This window comes from Ammospiza caudacuta, chromosome 25, assembly GCF_027887145.1.
Source record: "Ammospiza caudacuta isolate bAmmCau1 chromosome 25, bAmmCau1.pri, whole genome shotgun sequence".
Lineage (NCBI taxonomy): Eukaryota > Metazoa > Chordata > Aves > Passeriformes > Passerellidae > Ammospiza > Ammospiza caudacuta.
This window is the reverse complement of record NC_080617.1, coordinates 5,104,388-5,119,420: the sequence shown is the minus strand read 5'-3', so window position 1 is coordinate 5,119,420 and position 15,033 is coordinate 5,104,388. Positions and strand designations below refer to the sequence as shown.

General features: G+C 44.6%; 1 long non-coding RNA gene across 1 annotated transcript; it reads right to left on the bottom strand.

Annotated features, from left to right (window-relative positions):
• Positions 1–958: 958 nt before the first annotated feature.
• Positions 959–9,144, bottom strand: LOC131568109 (uncharacterized). The gene is made up of 4 exons (XR_009275697.1): positions 8,916–9,144; positions 7,165–7,246; positions 3,550–3,682; positions 959–1,859 (listed from the first exon to the last, which is right to left on the bottom strand). It is a non-coding gene; the product is annotated as an uncharacterized LOC131568109 (long non-coding RNA).
• Positions 9,145–15,033: the final 5,889 nt, after the last annotated feature.

The window sequence follows — 15,033 nt, the reverse complement described above, 5'->3', positions numbered from 1 at the left end:
CAACTCAAGATATTCTGTGATTCTATGACTCTATGAAAAATCTATACAAGAATCTGTGGAATTTATCTGAAGTCTGCAAAGTGGATTTGAATTTCTCCAGATCTAGTAGAGGCCAGGGTAAGATCCATATTTTGCAGCTGCAATATGAATGTTTATCCTGGTCTTCAAATCAGAGAAAAACTGATGCTTGAGCAGGACTTGAAGTAAAAACAACCTCTGGTAACAGTGACCTGCTTTGTAAGTGTTCAGCTGGCTGGTTTTGTATAAAAACAGACACTGAGGAAAAAAGCTTGGGATGTTCTCCCCAGTATAAATAAATAAATATAGTTCTGTTCCACTATAAATAAATATATCTGAGACTGGAAATGTTCTGTGACACCTGGGGTAAGAGTTGAAGAATTTCTCCATCCTAACATTTATCTTTTCATTGGGATGTTCAGTGCACACATACATTAGTTCAGTTTAATAGGAGCCATTGAGAGAAGCAAAAAAGGAAGAACTCCAGACCTTTTTCACCCTCAAAATACTAATCTATTTAAAAATAACACTGCTGTTACTAATTCTGAGGATTTTTCATACTGTACAACTGATCTAAAAATTGAATTAAGCCGTGGTAAGAAGCAGTCTGTGACTAATGAGGAAAAGACCTTAGAGGAATATGCCAGGGAATCAGGCTGCCACAGAGGTGCCCAAAGTTCTGAATGTCTCAGCTGCCACGAGCACAGGATAATCCTCAGGTAATCCCTGTGTGGAGCTCAGCAGGTGATTGATTCAGATACATTTTTTCCCCTAAACTGTTTCCTCTTGTTATAAACACAAACACAAGACTGGCAAGGAGAAATCTGAATTATGTCTGTATTATTAATTGCAGATTGGAGGAGGAAGGAGCAGCGTGTGTCCAAGTTGCTAATTAGGAATAATTACCCCATGAGGTTCTGTAAGTGTCCCAAGTACAACAAACAGGAATCCCACTAACATCCCTTCCTACTAAGAAGCAATTAAATGCTGTGAGGAGATGTCTGCACTCCCTGGGCATTCCCTGGAAAATTTTGACTCAGAGGAAAACAGTTGAAGGGCTGTGTGCACAAATTCCAGTACGTCCCAGAACTAGAGGTGCTCAGGAATTTCAAGAATCAGGAAGCAAAGGGAGGAGTGGGAAGGGAGAGCAGAGCAGGGAGGCACCCAGAAGGTGCAGGGTAGAGTCCTTGCCCTGCTGCAGCCTCTCCTAAGCAGAGTCTGTGGTGCACTGGGATAAACCTGCCTGAAGAAAAGGGATTCCTGCAGAATATTTCATCATTCTGGGGCTCACCACAGTGTCATGAAGCGACCTTTGATAGAATAAAGGAGGAAGCAAAATGCCAATAGCATCACCTGGTATCTGAAGCTGAGGCAGGACTGTAGGAGTGGAAGAGCTGCTGCAGAGACTCTTCAGCTCACAGCAACTTCCCTTGGCACTCAGTGATGAGGGTTCTCCTCTCCCTCCAGGGCTGTTTCCACCTCTCCTTGAGCAAGGATTGAATCTGCTCCCCAAGAGGTTTTTCCTCCACACCATCACAAATATGCCTATAGGCTTAAAAACAGAGAGCTCTGAGGTTGGGAAGTTCTGTGACTTGATGAGACCACACAATCTGGATAAAATGATCTTTCCCTCCTCTTGCTGCCTGTGTCTCCTCTCTCAGCAGCAGCTGCTGTGCCAGTGGGTGATCCCAGAGTGATCCTTGGACAGCTGAGCATGCCAAGACTGTCTTCAGAGAGGCTCCAAGAGCCTCCATTCCCAGTGATGTTAATTGGAGTTAAGGATGCTCAGTGCCTTGCAGGAACACTCAGCACAAAGCTGTCAATCCAGACATGTCCTTGAGCTGTGGAGAGAAATGAGATAGACAGAACTAGAATTTATCCCACTGCCCTACAGTTAACAGTAAGCATGCCATCTATTAAAATAATTTAATCTTCTGTGGTTTCCTACTAGAAAGAATTTAATTTTGTATTTCTTTGATAAAGAGAATTTAAAACTCTGTCATGTTTTGTCACCTACTGGGCAGGGTCCTTCAGATGCAGCCCTGAAATCCAGCTGTGCCCTGGCTCAGCAGCTGAGGGAGGGGATTCTCTCAGACTGACTGGGAATGCTGCATCCAGTTCTGGTTCCCCAGCATAAAGGGAACATGGACTGTTGGAGCAAGTCCAGAGAGATGTGAATTTAATAAAGGGCTGGAGCTCCTTCCCTATGGAGACAGCCTGGGAGAGCTGGGGCTGTTCAGCTGGAGAAGAAAAGGTTGTTTGGAGACCCCACAGCATCTTCCAGGATCTGCAGGAGCCTCCAGGAAAGCTGGAGAGGAACTCTGCATCAGAAACTGGAGTGACAGGACAAGGAATGGCCTCCCACTGAAGAAGGGAAATTTAGGCTTGATAAATGGAAGAAATTCTCCCTTGTGAGGGTGGGCACAGGGTGCCCAGAGAAGCAGTGGCTGCTCCATCCCTGGAAGTATCCAAAGACAGGTTGGACAGGGCTTGGAGCACCCTGGGATAGTGGAAGGTGTCCCTGCCCATGGCAGGGGGTGGAACTGGGTGGGTTTTAATGGCCCCTCCAACCCAAACCAGTGTGGGATTCTGTGACAATAAATATGTGGCAAGAATGGGATGTGTTACAGAGAATCCTGTTCTTCCATCCCACAGAGCCAAACAGGGAAACAGAGACAACAACTCTGCAAAATCCCAGCAGTCCTGAGCTGAGCCCTGGTTAATGTTTGGCTATGCATGGAATGTCAGTGGGGCAGAAGGGAGTAAACTCACAGGGCTGTATTTCATAAGGCTGCCATGACTTTCTCAAAAATCTGAAGACTGGCAATGTCTTCTCTATAATTATTTTTTAATATACTGCTATTTCTAAAAGACAAACACAAAAGATGAAAGAGAAAATCAAACCCTTTTTTTCTTCATAAGACAAAAATGGTGGACATTTTAAAATAAACAATTTTATGCTGCCTTTGGAAAAAGTGATGTAGTCACAGCATGAATTCAGGATGATATTAAAAAGCAGCAACCAGAGTTTGTGAGTGGGCAGTAATTGCCAATAAAGATTCAAGACAACACAAATGGCTAAAGAACTGCAAAGGTTATTCATGTCACTCCTCAGTGACTCTCAGAAGACAAAGATAAAATTAATCCTGCTGTAGCAGCAGGCACTTGAAGAGACTTCCCAGGGGATGATGCTCTGACAACCTGACACCTATCCCAGACCTCGAGCACAATCACATTTTGCAAAAGTCTAACAGTTCCCTTTTTGAAAATTACTTTTGGCATCTTATTATGGCAAATAATAAGATCTAAACATCACAGTGACATGATGGCAGAGCTGCAAGCAATCTGGGATATCTTGTGCAGGTTTTACTGATCTCACCCCATTTACTCTGGGGGTTCACAGGGTGAGTGAGCTTGGTGCCAGCATGAGCTCTCCCACTGCTGCTTGGGGTGGCAGTTTGGATTTTCTGCAGGGAGACAAGAGCAGATAGAAAAACAAAATGAAGACCCAAAAGCTAAAAGAAAACTCACATTTGCTTTCTTCTGCTTCAACAAAAAAATCTGCTATGAATCTGCCACAAAACTTCTTTTAACATAAACTGGATTTCCATCAGGAAAACTTTCCAATAAGTGTCCTGGTAGCACAAGAAAGGCATGAATACAGCTGGAAAATAGATAATGACTGTATAAGAAAACAAGTGCAACAAAGAGAAATTTTCTGCTTGCTTTTATGGCAACCTCCACCCACCAGTCTGCTGTGGATGAGATGCACCCATGTCCCAAGAGGGAGGTGATCTACAGGTAAATAAGAAACTCAGTTCTCTGTCTGGGTTTTGTGCTTCTGCCTTAGAATTTTTCCCAACAGATCACCCAGTACAAAAAAAAAAAAAAAAAAAGCTTCAAAATTTGAAGCCTTTTTGCACTGACAATTTTTAAGGCTCCAGAGTAAGAAAGATTCAGAGTCCCTGATGCAGAGCAGCATTAGCTGTTTGTAACACAGAATTAGCTATAAAAGTCTGCATCCCACATCTGCACGTTGGTCACTGTCTGTTTAAATATTTCATGATGTGTGCAATTAAGTTCTTTCCTCCCTGTTGACTCTGTGACTTTAGAAATCCAAAGTATTTCTCTTGATCCATGTTCTGGGCTTATTTTCACATTTGCACATTGACAATGAAGCAAAACAATTTCCTTTTTATTTATAACCAGATTCACTTTGGGGAGCTGAGAGCTGCCATATTTGGTGTGCAAAAACTGCTGTCTGGCATGTTTGGAAACAAAAGCCTGTGTTATTGAGACTTAAAAAGAGGATGCAAAATAGATTTATAATTATTGTAATTAGAATAAAAGCATGATTGCACTGAACTTAAATCCTGGTCCAAATTTCATACACATGCACAAACCATCCAAACAGAAATTAACTTCCTAATTAATATTGGATCATTCCTATTATAAAAAAGGCACTATTAATTATTGATGATGCTTGTGCTTTTCCTGAGCTGATTCCATCTTTTCCCTTCCAGTTCATGGAGTGCTGGGGATAATGCAGCATGTACAAATAAATCACTCAGAGGTGTGGAAGTTACTCACACTCCTACACGCAGGAGGATCTGCTCCTGGATGTTCTTATCAAACAGAATACAGAGGGGCATTTGTTTGTACGAGCAGAGCTAGAATATTCTCTTTAGAGTTCAGCTTCCTCCTTTCATCCCACCCACTACCAGACACTTCCTGACATTTCTCCTGCAGGCAGAGCAAGGCAACTGCTCCTTTTCTTTTTTTTTTTTTTTTTTTTTCCCTTTTTCAACGGCTGCTCCTTCAGTTATCTGTGGGTGGTGGGGGAAGGGGATGTTAACAGCAAACACAGCCAGAGCAAGTCTGGGAATGAGGGGGAGTTTCAGGATGGAAATAGGCCCCTGCCAGCCCTCCTGCGTCTGTGTCTCTATGACTAAGCGTTTGCTTTTTAAAACTTGCCTTTTCTCTTTCCTTGATCCTTGTTGTTTCCAAGCCTCCTGTTCCCCTTTGTCCTGGCAGCTCCAGGGAAACGCAGATCCCACCCAGCACGTGAGGGACAAACCAGAGCAGCCCCTGAGCTGGGGCACAAACCCACATCCCCTGTCTGCTCAGGGCTCAAGAGGAGACACCACTGCAGGTTTTTATTCCTCTGAAATATTCCCTGTATTTTCTTACAGCATTACAGCCCTGCTTTGGAAGAGTCTGCAGTATGAGAGCACCTAAATTTAAGAGATGTCCACAGCTTTGTCCATCTCTGGGACATAAAAGGCCACTGGTTGCTCATCTCCACATCCCTTTTCAGTCCATGACAGCAACAAGGACAAAGAAGTGCCCAAAGCACCACGTGGTCAGTGGTGAATGTGGTGGTGCTGCTGTGCTGATGGTTGGATTTGGTGATCTTAGAGGTCTTTTCCAGCCTTAACCATTTCATGATTTTTTGTGGGTACAACAACTGCAACAGCTGTATTTTCCTCCACCCATCTCCCAAAGCTGTCCTATTTGGATGCTCACTGGAAAGAAAAGATTATTTATTATTATTAATTCATGTTTGGCCTGAAACACTCAGCAGGGCTGTTCCACCTGCAGCTGGAATTCTCTGCAGACCCTGTGCAGGAGCAGAGGCAGGAATGCCCAACCCCAACCCATGGGGCTGGCAGGTTTTAGGGGTGCCCAGCCCCACTCTGCACAGCTGGCAGGTTTTAGGGGTGCCCAGCCCACAGGGCTGGCAGGTTTTAGGGGTGCCCAGCCCCACTCTGCACAGCTGGCAGGTTTTAGGGGTGCCCAGCCCACAGGGCTGGCAGGTTTTAGGGGTGCCCAGCCCCACTCTGCACAGCTGGCAGGTTTTAGGGGTGCCCAGCCCCACTCTGCACAGCTGGCAGGTTTTAAGGGTGCCCAGCCCCACTCTGCACAGCTGGCAGGTTTTAGGAGTGCCCAGCCCACAGGGTTGGCAGGTTTTAGGGGTGCCCAGCCCCACTCTGCACAGCTGGCAGGTTTCAGGGGTGCCCAGCCCCACTCTGCACAGCTGGCAGCTTTTCTGGGTGATCTATATTCAGCTGTGCATGCCCCTGGGGATGTGCAAAGATCATTCATCCAGTTCACTGAACTGCAGCCTGCATGTGGAGGGGGTTTTGTGGTTCCTTTTTAAATGTGACTGGTTTAAAGAGGAATAGTCTCACTCAGGGTTGTGCAGCAGATTGGAATACGGGCACTCCAGGGGTGAATTAAAAAGCAATTCAAAAACAATAGTGTGGAACAATCTTATCTTTCCCCTGCCTTATCCAGGCATTTATCTTGCTCTGTTCTGAGGAGTCATCACCACATTATCCACATATTCTGCAGTGTCTCTTTTAGCCATGTTAGTGCACAGACAGTTCCTGCAGAATCACAGAATCATGGAATGGTTTGGGTTGGAAGGAACCTTAAAGATCATCTTGTTCCAAACCCTGCCAAGGGCAGGGACATCTTCCACTATACCAGGTTGCTCCAAGCTCCATCCAACCTGATCTTGGACACTTGGATCCAGGGGCAACCTGTTCCAGAGCCTCCTGTGAACACACAGGGCTCCCTGTTCCTTACAGGGAACAATTCCCTCCAAATCTCCCATCTAACCCTGCCCTCTGGCAGTGGGGAGCCATTTCCCCTTGTCCTGTCACTCCAGGCCTCGCAAACAGCCTGTCCCCATCTTTCCTGCTGTCCCCTTCAGGCACTGGAAAGCCACAGCCAGGTCTTCCCAAAGCTGGACCAACAACACCCAAGAGTCTGAAGAAGCTGAAGAATGTCCTGCTCTGGTTCCAACACCCTACAGAGAACAGGTTTGGATGTCTCAGCCCACACCAGGGTCGATCTGGCTTTAAATGGTGGCTCTCACTGTCACCCCCTTGTCTGTCCTTTGTGCACCCTCAGCAAACCTGCAGCAGGCAGAGATTTCAACAGCACATGGCTGATTTACCACCTGCTGTAGTGACAGGATCTATTTCTCACAGAATACTCTGTACAGTGGTCTGAAAGCATTTTCTGTTGGATGTTCAAAGTTCCATCACTCCCTGATTCCTTAGGAGAACCACACAAAGATGTCTCTTCCCATTAAAAAGCTTGAACAATTTCATTTTATATCATTCTATAGAAACTTACAATGTAGCCCCAAGAAGTTACAGTAGTTTTGTCGAGTTCTCAGTGGTATTTGAGGTTATCCTGAGTGGTTCAGCATTTGGCACTAGGATGACAAGAAAAAAGAGGTTTAGTCAACATAAAAACACCCACAATTTCTAAACTTCAGCTTGAAAACATGAAGGCAGCCTTTGCAAAGCCTCAGGAAGCAGAGGACAAAAAGAAAAGGACGTTTGTTTTCCTAAATATCTTAATTCCTAAACCAAACTCAAACTTCTGTCTTCCTCATACTTGAATTCCTCAGCATTTTTGTTAAGTTAATAAATATTTATTCTTTATTATATTTATTATGTAGTAAATTTATTTCTCTATTTTCTGTCTCCCTAGAAAATCCCATTGAGAAATCTGTGCATTTTCAGCTGGTCCACAGTCTGTGCTGTGACCCCCACTGTGTGTTCACAGTGAAATTTGTGCAAAACACCTGAGGAACCCTGATATGTGCAGCCCTATATTGATATTGAGACAGTATTAGAATTTCTAACTCTTAAAAAAATTAAATATAAATCCCTATTAATTTTTTAATATTATTGTATTTTGTCCCCATTTTAAAAAGATTTAAATATTCATTATTTTCTTTGTAGCTATCTAAATTTTTAATTAGATAGCTACAAAGAAAAGAATTAAAAATTTTTTTTATAAAATTTCTTATCAGGCTCACAGTTCTCATATAACATCTTTTGCCATTAAAAAAAAAACAAACAATTTTTTGGAGAAATTTCACAAAACAACTCATCAACTGTAATTATTTTAGACTTCAAGATAAGGATTATTTTAATTTAGACTTGAGGATGAGGATTATTGCATAAGTGAAAAGCATTAATTATTAAATTATGACATTAATTATCTCCCTGTCCTTGGAATGCCATGATTTCTAAGAGAGACCTGACAGGATTTCCTAAACAAATCCCAATATTCTGCATCCAGCATTTCAGGCCAGCTGAAGGACAGTGTTTAAATAAGGATCACTTCAGTCACCACTGAAATGCAGCTGCAGCTCAGCACCAGTCTATAATTGTGCAAATCAGATAAACTGGGAAGTGGAGATTTCCTTTAAGACCAAGTTTTAATTAGCAGATAGATTATTTAATTATTAAAGAGACAAGAGCGCATTGTCCTTACCAACTTCTGGGCGCTGGCAATGTCCAACATTGCTCACAATAAAAAACCCTCAATAATCTGAAGCTCACATATGGTTTCAAAGGTTTTCTTAATAGGCCATCAGTGTTCATTGGCTAGATGTTATATAGTTCTCTTTTAATTAATGTTCTGCTGGGTAATTCTCTTGCTATTCATGCTAATTAGTGCCATGATCGGTGTTTCTTTTGGGCTGGTGATTTCTTGGGTCCACGGGTTGCCAGTGGTGATCTCCCCCTGCCACAAAAATTATTCTTCACCCAGCTGTTGATTCAGCACAATTACAGGTTGGGTTTATTGGCTGTTCCTGATCTTGCATTTCTGCCAGGTGTCTTTGTGTCCTGTCAATTGTGCATTTCCTGTGGCCACCATCACTGCACATCCTTCTCCCCCAGCTTTGTTAAACTCCCTCTAGGTCTGAGATCACGAAGCATGTCCAGGCCTGACCCTTAACAAGGCAATGCTACCAACAATAACTTCTACCAACAACAACATCACAGAACACCCTTAAGAAAATTTTGACGTATTCCACGTTTTGCAACAGTACCAACAAAATTAATTAAACTCAGGTTAAAAATTACTTCATTCAAAATGAATTCATTCACGCATAACGCAGCAGAGGTACAATAGGCAGGACAGGTGAGGTGGGCGCCGTGAGGGCGGCGCTGTGGCCTGGCCGGGCCCTCACCGCAGGAGCCCACCGACCACCTGCCGCCAGCGCGACAGCCCCGGCAGCCGCGCCACGAGGTCGCCGCCCCAGTGTCGCCGCCGGCAGCGCCGTGAGGGCGGCGGAGCCCCGGGGCCGCTCCCGCCGCGGGATCCCGGCGCGTCCCCCCCGCCTCAGGGCACCCCCGACCCCGCGGCCCCGCCGAGCCCCCGGCGCGCAGGCGCGGGCGCGCGCAGGCGTGCGGCGCATGCGCGGAGCGGCCCCGCGCTGGGCTGGTCGGGGCAGCTCCGGGAGCAGCGGCCGCGGCCTGGCGGGTCCGAGCCCCCCCCCCCACGCCGTCCTCGGGGAGCCGCCGGGCCCCCCCTCAGCCCCGCCCGCCGCGCCGCGGAGCCCCCCGGAGCCGCCGCCCCCCGGAGCGCGGGGGAGGCTGAGAGGGAGTGACCCCCGGCCCCTCGCCCCGGGCTGGGACAGCTGAGGGGGGGCGCAACATGGCGGAGGCCAAGGAGGAGGGGCCCGGCCCCCGCGGCAGGGTGAGTGGGGGGCGCGGGCCGGGGCGGGAGGCGGCGGGCGCGGCCGGGGGTCCCGGGAGCACCGAGCCGCACGAGCTGGCCGGCCGCAGGCCAGCAGCGCTGCCCCTCGGGGCCCTTGAGCTTCCTCTCCCCCAGGGCAGTGCCCGAGCATCCCCGCCACGAGCGTCTGGGCATCACTTCGGTAATAAACTTGCAGCTGAGCAGGAGCTGTCGTCACCGTCCGTCTCCTTGTTTAAAGCACGATGTCCTTGCTGCTCCTCTTAATTCCAGTTGTCCATGTCAGGCCAGAGTGAGCCAAGATGGCAGCACCATGCAGTTCTTGGGTGCTCAGGCTGTGAGCATTGAATGGTTTCTGTTAGCCATGGCCATGCCAGGGTTTGGCTGTAGCCCCTCTGTGGCTCGTGTTGGCCATGCCCCTTCCAGACTTGGCTGTAGCCCTTGTGTGACTCGTGTTGGCCATGCCAGGGTTTGGCTGTAGCCCCTCTGTGACTCGTGTTGGCCATGCCAGGGTTTGGCTGTAGCCCTTGTGTGACTCGTGTTGGCCATGCCAGGGTTTGGCTGTAGCCCTTGTGTGACTCGTGTTGGCCATGCCAGGGTTTGGCTGTAGCCCCTCTGTGGCTCGTGTTGGCCATGCCAGGCTTTGGCTGTAACCCCTGTGTGACTCGTGTTGGCCATGCCAGGCTTTGGCTGTAACCCCTGTGTGACTCGTGTTGGCCATGCCCCTTCCAGACTTGGCTGGAGCCCTTGTGCCAGTGCCTTTAGCCATGAGCATCCCAGCTCTTGGTGCTTCGTTGTCACAGCTTGGGCCATCGTTGTCACCTCTTGGTCTGTAAGCACACTGTCCGTTCTCATCTGTTTGGTATCATAGAATCATGAAGGGTGGAAAACACCTCCAAGATGATCAAGTCCAACTTGAAGAACTGCTTCATCTCTTAAATCAGTAGAAGGTTCTTTGTGGCCAACACTTTGTAGTTGTGAAGGAAATGTGGGTGAATGTTTTAAGCAGTGCTGAAAATAATCTTACCATGAGTCCACTCCTCTTTCCTTCACACATGTAGCATTTAATTGAAAGCTTTTTGCCAGGAATGAGGTTTCAATCATGTTTCTGCTTGAGTGGAAGAGTCAACAGTCCACTACAAGACTGAGCTGTCCAGTTCCCTTTCCCCAAAGATGAAGAAGCTTTCCCGTTCGTTCTCCAGCCTTGGGAAAAACAAGAGCAGAGGCTCAACTTTTCCATTGGGGCACGGGAGAGAAGTTTAATTGCTGAATTTGTATCAGGGAACTTGAAACTTGTGAAAGTAATTGTTGATTAACATTGAAACTAATTGTTACCAAAGAGAAAACTAATTGTTACCAAAGAGAGCATGACCTCTCAGGGTCTCACTTGAGTGAGTTGTGTAGATGTTTGATTACTCTGCAGTAAGGGAGTGAAAATCATCTCTGAGTTTCTTAAACCTGTGTCTTTCAAACCCTTCACTTACAGGCTCCAGGAATTTTGTGGAATTGCTCACAGAGTACATAAATGTGCAGGTCTTTGGGGGAATCAGGTATTGGCTAGGTGCAAGAGGTGTGAAGGGAAATGGCTGCATGTGGGGCAGTAACTTGAGAATTCTTGAATTAAACTTCACTGCCAGTGATTGAAGTGTTAGTGGACATAAGGAAACACTTGTGCACCATGAGGACAGCCAGGTGTTGCAGCAGGTTGTTCAGAGGTTGTGCAGTCTGTGCTGGTGTCTCTGGTTTCTTCGTGCTCATTGCCTTGACGTGCTCCTTTTATCTGTAGAGTTACTTGGTGTTACCTACAGAAAAAGAGAATGTTGCCTTTTTCCTTCCCAAGCTTGTCACTTACCCACTGAGGAATAACAAATTCATCATCTGGTCAATATAATCTTCATTGGTCTTGGGAAAAATAATTTCTCTCCCTGTTGGCTAATTATTCCCTGGGTGCCAAGTGTGGAAGTCTCCATCAGTTCCTGCTCCACGTGTCCCTGCAGGTTATGGAAAGCTTCCCATGCTGTTGGCATTGACAATGTTCTCTGCTCCTGCTGAAGCACAGGACTTCAGTAAAAGTTAGGAATGATCCAGGAAAATGGTGTTGCTCTGGTGAAGTAAATTAGGAAAGAGAAAACACAACTTGCCTTGTGAAGCATCATCCCAAAGCTGCTTTTGCCACAAGATGTTCTTGAGGAACGTGGGGAGAAGTGAATCCTGGGCTGCTCCCAAGGCTGATGGAGCCTGTGAGGAGTGAGCATACTGTAAATCCAGCACACAGAGATCTCTTAATAATTAATGAGCTTGTGGAAGACCTGCATTTCCCAGTTCTCTTCCCACAGTGGCCCAGTTCCCATTCTGCAGGAGGTCATGGGTTTGGATTCTTCCAAGTCTTGTGCCTAAGGCATAACAAGAATTTCTTGTAAAAATTATTTTCCTTTGTGTGGAGAAAATCAAGAGTGATTTAATGATTTCTTCAGACAGGAGCTTAGCAGTTGGTGGTGTTTTCAGAATTGTTCTTTGCAGTATTAAAATCTCTGCAATTATTCCAGAAGCACATCCACTGGAGCTGGCATGTTGCAAATCCCATGGATAAGCAATCACCATCTTTTAACTCAACAAACTAAAGAATAAAATTTTTGCCAATCTAAGACTGACAGACTTATCTAATTTGATTTTTAATAGGTTTTGGTAAAGTTTTATGTCTAAATTGTTTTAGAGCAGTTTAATTTCTGCCCTAAATCAAACTGTTGTGTATGCTAAGAAAACATTTACTATACAAGATCAATATTAACTTGCAAGATATCTGCTAGTATGTTTTTTATGAAGTTTATAAAAACATTTTTGGCAATTCAACTTTAATTTGTGTATAATATCATTGTTTTGATCAGTTGTTTGTTTTGAATGGAATGTTCATTTATTTACAACAGTTGTTGATAACTCCTTGGACCAGGCAAGACAATTTGGGCTGTACTGAAATTTGACACTTGGACTGTTGGAAATGAATGTGGTGTGAACAGGTGAACACTTGGGTGTCCACATTAATAAAACAGATGTTTGCAAAAGATTTTTAATTTTGCATGACTGTAATTAAAAATTGAAGGAGAGCATCTTATTTAGAAAGTTTTGGTGCTGAATTACTCCAGAATGGTAGAAAGATGATGAAGATGTTTCTCTGCCAAGGCTTGTGCACCTCTCAAGGCATGTTTTAATGTCAAAATCTTGGAATTGTCTTTCCAAAAATGAGTATAATTGATCCCAGGCATTTAGGTTAAGTTGTGTAAAATACAGAAAGTTAAGTCAGCTCTTTGTGCCCAATTCAAGGCCTTTTGCATCTTTGGAATTGTGGAATTTAATTCTGAAGTCACTCACAATGTTCTTGAAGTGGTTATCTCAACTCTTCTCTCTTAGGGGTTGGAACTGGATGATCTTTAAGGTCCCTTCCAACCCAAGCCACCCTGTGATTCTCTGACTGATGACTTGTACCCCATCATTCCTTCCACAGTGCCTTTCCCTAAGTCTTACAGGGAGTTTTCTCTCACAACTCCAAGGTTTTCTGTCAGTGCTGACTCAGTTCAGATGATTTCCATCATCCATTCCAGGAGTGGTAAAGGCCTAAGAGCTCTTGGACCTCACTTGTGCTCTTGCTTGTAACATTTGTTCTCTGGGATCCTCTGAATTCTGGGATCCTCTGAACTCTTCAAAAGGTTTCTGCAGCAGAGAAAATTTCATTGAGGACATCTCAGCAGGATTGGGGTGCTGCAGTGTCCATCCTCTCAGCCTGTGTTCTGCCTGTAGTGCCATTCCCTTCCTCTGGAAGTGCTCCTCAGAAATTCCAAGGAAAATTAGACATTTAAGAGACTGTAATTTGTTTTACCAAACTGATATCTATCCAAAAATTATGTGATGTATTTTTTTTTCTGCAAATACTGATTGACGAATGATGGTAATGCATTTAATTTTGTTTTCTACCGTTTTAGATAAATTTGTTTAATTTTAAGAGTAGCTGGAAGTATTATAGGGGTTACCTCTACATTAGATAATTTAAAAGTGTGTTGTGTCTAATGCCTTTGAGTTTTTTAGTAAAAAAAGTGTGATGAGCAATTGTTGTCATAACCAAAGTTTAATACATCAGAATTTTGGTGCCAAAGCCAAGACTTTAATTCTATATTTGGTCCTTTTCCCTTTTGATAGCTGGTCCACACTCCCAGGGCAGGATAAATTGCTGCTGCCAGAATTCTTTAATTTCCTTTGCAAAGAGAGGAAATCTGAATCATTAGCCTAATAAACTAATGTTTAGTTGTCTAAATTTAGGTGAGAAGAACTCAAAACAGAATTAGCACAACTATACAGAGTTATTCCCACAGGAGGCATTTTGGAGTACTTCCTTTTTATTATTATTATGTTTTTAATAACTTCTTTGTGTATTTCTGCAAGTCTTGATATTTCTTAAAAGACTTGAAAGAACATGAAAAAGATTTCATCTGCATTGAAATTCATCTTTATATGGTGCTGTTTGCTCAGAAAGCTTTATGAAGTACAGTTAATGCAGGCTATTAACAGGATTTTGTTGTGTTGAATCGTGGAAAAGGCAAAAAGGAAGCCAGAATTAGGAAGGTACTTTGAAGAATGAAGAGAAATACTGAAATTGAGTTGGATGTACATCCAGGCTCTCCCATTTGCACCATCAATTGCTGCTGGCCCTGAGCTCTGAGGAGAAGGGAGAGGACTTGCAGGACCTGATGGAGCTGAGCCAGGCTCCAGAGTGGGGCTGGGAACACAAAGCAGGCTGGGCAGGACATGCTCCTGCTGGCTTTTGTCAAGCAAAAACTGCTACAGTTGTGAATTTTCCCAATTTGTTCACAAAACCACCTTGTGGGTTTCTTAATTGAGGACAGATTGTAATGACAAGCAGAGAACTTCAGGTTCAAACAGTTCAAACAGTTCACTCTCTTTAAAAATTAATTTACAGTGGGTTGGTTTGTTTTTTTCTCCTATTAGTAATATAACTAGTAGCAACTAATTACTAACGTAATTAATCATCTTTCTGGATGAAACATTGAGTGATCTTCCTGAGGTTCTAGTGCTGCTGCTCCACCCTGGATTGTCACCTTTGGCACTTCTTGGTTGTATTTCATGGACTGGCTTTCCCTAAAGGACACAGTGATGGATGGCTCTCTCTTGATGAGCTAAATGGAATTAAGGGGATTCCATGCTTTGCAGACCAGAACCTTCTCACTAGCCAAATTTTTGAAAACTTTGGCCAAAATCTCACATTTGTGGTCTGGACAGTGCTGGCCTGCTTGTGGAATAAGCTAAAATATGTAAATGCACTGAAACACTTGGTTTGGAGTAACTGCTGAGTATCACAGCATAAACACACATATTGTGACACAGACCCTGCTCTGATATTGAGCATTTTTACATTTTGTAATTCCCATTTAGCTCTCCTTCCTTATGCTGTGAGAAACTGGAATTGTTTTTATTTCAGCTTATTTACAGCTTCAGTGT